Here is a 5,000-nt window from a genome sequence, read left to right as displayed (position 1 = left end):
GACACGGAGTACAATGAAGCAGCAGCTCAGAGCTCAATCAAATAGTGATGCGGTCTCCCCCCCTGTGTACAACTCATGACGTCACAAAATGGCAAATGCCATCTCATTGCCCTCGGCAGAATGGAATGAATTACAAGATGCAACATTGCGAGAGGCCGTGTCTGGCCGGAAGCGCATGGCACAACAACAACAAAAACAGTCGAATGATAGAAGCCTGATATTTGTAGACCTATAGAGCTTTAGATGGAACTCTGTAACGAGGAGGAGTATTTGGCTTGGGAAAAGTCTAATTGGGTGTAACATGACATAGTATACGTGCTCATAACAGTAGAAGCATTATATTTAAGTTGCTTAATTCTCTGGGTTATTTTAACAATGAGTTACGAGAGTAGGCATTTATTTGTAACTGGAACACACTTAAAGATGCTGTTATTAGATTGAAGTTCTATACTGTAGTGACCTTCGCTGTCCTTGTTTGAAATATTGTTGTTTAGGTTGGTTTTTGTTTTCTTTATTATTATTATTATTATTATTATTATTATTATTATTACCGGTTAAGCTACAACCCTGGTTGGAAAAGCAGAATGCTATAAACCCGAGGGCTCCAACGGGGAAAATAGCCCGGTAAGGAAAGAAAATAAGGAAACTAAAAGAGAAGTAATTATCAATTAATACAAATCTTTCATATATAAACTATAAAAACTTTAAAAAAAAACAAGAGGCAGAGAAATAAGATACTGAAGAATAGTGTACCCTCAAGCAAGAGAAATCTACCTCAAGACAGTGAAAGACTGTGGTACAGAGGCTATGGCACTATCCAAGACCAGAGAACAATGGTTTGATTTTGGAGTGTACTATTCCTTGAAGAGTTGCTTACCATAGCTAAAGAGTCTTTTCTACCCTTGTCAAGAGGAAAGTAGCCACTGAGCAATTACATTGCAGTAGTTAACCCCTTAGGCGAGGAAGAATTGTTTTGTAATCTCAGTGCTGTCAGATGTATAAGGACAAAGGAGAATATGTAAAGAATAGGCCAGACTATTCGATGTATGTGTAGGCAAAAGGAAAATGAGCCGTATCCAGAGAGAAGGATCCAATGTAGTACTGTAGGGCCAGTCAATGGACCCAATAACTAGCAGTAGTATCTCAATAAGTGGCTGGTGCCCTGGCCAACCTACCTCTCATCGTGTTTGGTTCTACAAATTACTCTTATTAAATGATCCCACCCGTAACGCTCAAGAGATGAGATACGTCATTTCCCCTCAGAGCTGTGGAATTGTTTCCTCCTAAAAGGCTTGTAACACCTTTCAGGCCGCAACTATACACATATTCCACAATTCTTGGAACCCTCAGACTTTGAAGATACAGTTAGCTGCTTCCTTCTTCAAGTTTCAAACCGCCTTTATACGGGCGGTAAATTGGCGGTCTTTTCAACCCCTGCTAATAGGAATAGAAGGATTTGCGTGTTGCCACTGTAGAAAATGAAAAATCTAGTTGTTTCGGATATTTATTCACATTAATTAAGTGGAATTTCTACTCTGTGAATGGTAGCTCAAACACCAAGCATGGACTGCATATCCTAGTTTCACCTTAGGAAGGCCAAGAACCACATATTGGAGGCCAGTCAAGTCTTTATTTGATATTGTCTTTACTGAATGAAATTAATCGTTTTTAAGCTTTAGTTGTGTGGGAACCTGATGAGTAAAACGATATCATACTGCAGTATTGATTGCACAATTTATTTGCCAAACTTTTAAATTTATTGCTTTTTGAGTCGGATTGTGGTGTATATGTTGTTTATGGAAATTACCTTTTAGGTCTGCAAGATGTAGCCTATATATTTCATCATTTATTTGCATTAAGATGAATTGCGGTAATGAAAAGAATGTACCAAGAGTTCTTTTATGTTTAGTATTTTTTTATTACGAAATCAAAGATCACGGAGGCGTAGGCGCTGCAGTTAGTAAAAAAAATACTCAAATAATCAGTCAGAAAATGGCAAACTACGAGCTGAGGTCACCATTCAGAGAGACTGTAACTTTACCATGGTTTTTAATGACCTTTCGTCAATATTGCATCGTCAGCAATGTGGTGTATGTGATTGAAATCTTGAGGGATCGTAAAAGATTATAGTTAGCTGCAAATATTTGAAGTTATGGGAAGTGTTGGGTGTAGTTTATTTGTTTGGTAGATCTTCCTCGATTTAGCATATAAAATTTGAATGTGGTAACGGTCGTTTTCTATGTCCTCGCAGGAATCTATCTAGGTTATTGGAAACAGGATGTGGGAGCATTGTCTTTAGATGTTGGAGGATGCATAGTAATCCCTGTCTCGTTAGTATTTTTTTTTTTTTCGTATAAGTGAATTTACGTGCAATTTGGATTGCTGTTCTACAGCACGCATCCTTATATAGTGATACATTTGGAGGACAATGAAGACACATTAAGAAATTGACTGCCAAATGTCTTTCTCGTTAGATATCCGAGATCATAAGGCAAACAGAATTCGGGATAGGAGAATCAAAGACAACCGATTTCCGTCTCTCTCATATTCATGTCGATATTGTGGGCCCCTTACCCCCCCCCCCCTTTCAAGAGGAATATATATGTTTTCATCATCATTGTACGAAATACAAGAGGGCCCGAAGTAACCTCTGTCAAACAGCAGACAGCGGAAAGTTGCTCAAAATCTCTAATAAATTGGATCAGCAAACATGGAGTCCCCAAATACATAACCTGTGACAAGGGGGCTAATTTCATATTAGTCCAGTGGAGTCCCTTCTCCGCCGTCCTTAGACACCTTACGAAGGTGTACAACCCAGAAGCCACCGGCATAGTTGAGTGTTTTCATTTCTCCCTTAAAGCAGCATGTCAAGATGGAAGACGGGAAAAGGATTTACCATGGATACATTCTAGTAGTGTCTACCAACTCACTATCCCTGTTAGCTAGGGATTTGGCATTCTAGGACCATATTTGTCTACCTGCTGAGCCTGAACCTCCCTGGTCCTAGCTTGATGGAGAGGTGGCTTGGGCGCATATGAGCACGGCATTAGCCTGTCTCTAGGGCATTGACCTGTCCTTTGCCTCTGCCATTCATGACCGACCTTTAAACGGGGGGCTCCATTATAACATATTCACCATTCAGAGAGACTGTAACTTTACCATGGTTTTTAATGACCTTTCGTCAATATTGCATCGTCACCAATGTGGTGTATCTGTTTAGAAAACTTTTACTATATCAGGCACCTCACATACTTATATACATTTACACTCATTAGCTGAACTTTTACGACCCTTCCTCGAGGTTTTTTATCACATACTCACATGTTTACCATGCGCTATTCATGATAGGCCTTTAAAAAGCTATGGTAAAGTGGTAAATAATTCATGCTAATTTGATTTATGCATATTTCGGTATTCATATTCCAGGTCTTTTCATAATTTATAGAATGAAAATTTTTATTGCAATTCTCCATTATTTCATAAAAAATAATTGCTAATATATTTGGGTATGAAGTGTATAATTTAAAAAAAAACTTAAGTAGGAACATTCATACAAATTTCATAAATGCTAGATTTTTAACAATACCTCTATTAATGAAATTTTTGTAATGTCACATTTTTATCATATTCTCAATATTAGCAGTAATTTTGGATGTCGTTACTCACAGGTTGCGCTGCAAATGTCATCATTAAGTCTTAACTGTATTTTAGATTTCCTATTTTTCACTCTAGAGTAACTATTCACGTACATTATTACCACCTGAAAAATGGAATGAAATTTCAAGCCGTTTCAAAAATATTTTAGATAATCTTCCTCAAGTCCAGACTTGCATAACTAGTAAACCTGAATTCTTGAATCTTAGCCAAAGATTTTCACTTTATATGGAGGTCAAGCAATTCCATATGGAGAATTTCAGGAAGAAAGTCCACAGCTACTTGCATGGAGACAAAAAAAAATATTGAAAGAAGAATCATAGCAGTTATTAAAGTCTTGAAATCTGTCAAAGAATTCTTTGTTAAGTGACTGCTGATCATTTGCAAAAGAAGAGACATGATTGTTCGTAATTGGTCAAAGTGAAATCTATTTCCATTTTTAAGATGCTTTTAACACAGTTGAAGTTTGATTTTGAACACGTAGACGTGCTGATACAACTAATGAACAAGTTAACTATTACTTTGTGATTTCAAAACCGTCAATATGCCTCTTGAAACTGCATTGGAACTTCAACTAACAAATTCTCTCAACTTTCCAAAATTCTGAATCGTGGACTGCAATTTGGCTTAAATTTCATATTGCACTTGAGTGAATATTTTATATATATATATATATATATATATATATATATATATATATATATATATATATATATATATATATATATAAACCTTACTTTCAAAGATAACAAGAAAATCAGCAAAGTTACTTTATAACGAGAGAAAAAATTTGGATTAAATTATTTACAAAAGAAAAAAAATCGCGGATGGTACAAAAATTGATTTAGAGAGGCTCTAAAACTTCAATTGGAAAGGAGAATGTTAATAAAACTATAAAACACGTAATGAACGGGAAAATAAATCAAGATGAGCAGATAAAGTCATGTTGTTTTAATTAATAAACAATGCTCAAACCAAAATAAGACATGGACTCCAAGGCTCATGTTATTGTTTGAGATCACCTTGACCTTAAGCCCAAACATGAGAAATTGCTTAAATGCAGCCCATGGTATGCAACCTGCAGCCTAATGCAGTGAAGTTAAGATGTTCCCGAAGGTAGACAGTTCACACATTAAATCAGTACATGATTAGGAATGGATGAACATGTTTTCAACCATGAGTAAGCAAACAGCATAAAATAAAACAATTTTTTTCGGAGAGCATAATATTTGAGCATGGAAATAACCTCTGGTATAAGAATTTACATAACTGAAGTTAAAATCTTCTTTATAACTATACAAAAACTAACTGTTGTGTTTGCCATGAAAGGGCGACTCGGATATTTT

The 5,000-nt window shown here is 36.1% G+C and overlaps 1 protein-coding gene and 1 pseudogene across 1 annotated transcript in view; one reads left to right on the top strand and one right to left on the bottom strand.

Annotated features, from left to right (window-relative positions):
- LOC137657844 (facilitated trehalose transporter Tret1-like) overlaps nt 1-28 on the bottom strand; it is a 38,223-nt gene extending 38,195 nt beyond the window's left edge. The window contains exon 1 of the mRNA XM_068392440.1: nt 1-28. This exon is cut by the window's left edge and continues 106 nt beyond it. The gene's annotated coding sequence lies outside the window, so the exon portion shown is untranslated.
- The window catches only part of LOC137657851 (E3 ubiquitin-protein ligase MIB1-like), a 421,337-nt pseudogene that overhangs the window by 186,751 nt on the left and 229,586 nt on the right, over nt 1-5,000 (top strand).

Source organism: Palaemon carinicauda, chromosome 1, assembly GCF_036898095.1.
Source record: "Palaemon carinicauda isolate YSFRI2023 chromosome 1, ASM3689809v2, whole genome shotgun sequence".
Lineage (NCBI taxonomy): Eukaryota > Metazoa > Arthropoda > Malacostraca > Decapoda > Palaemonidae > Palaemon > Palaemon carinicauda.
The sequence above is the reverse complement of the archived record's forward strand: the minus strand, read 5'-3'. Positions and strand labels throughout refer to the sequence as shown.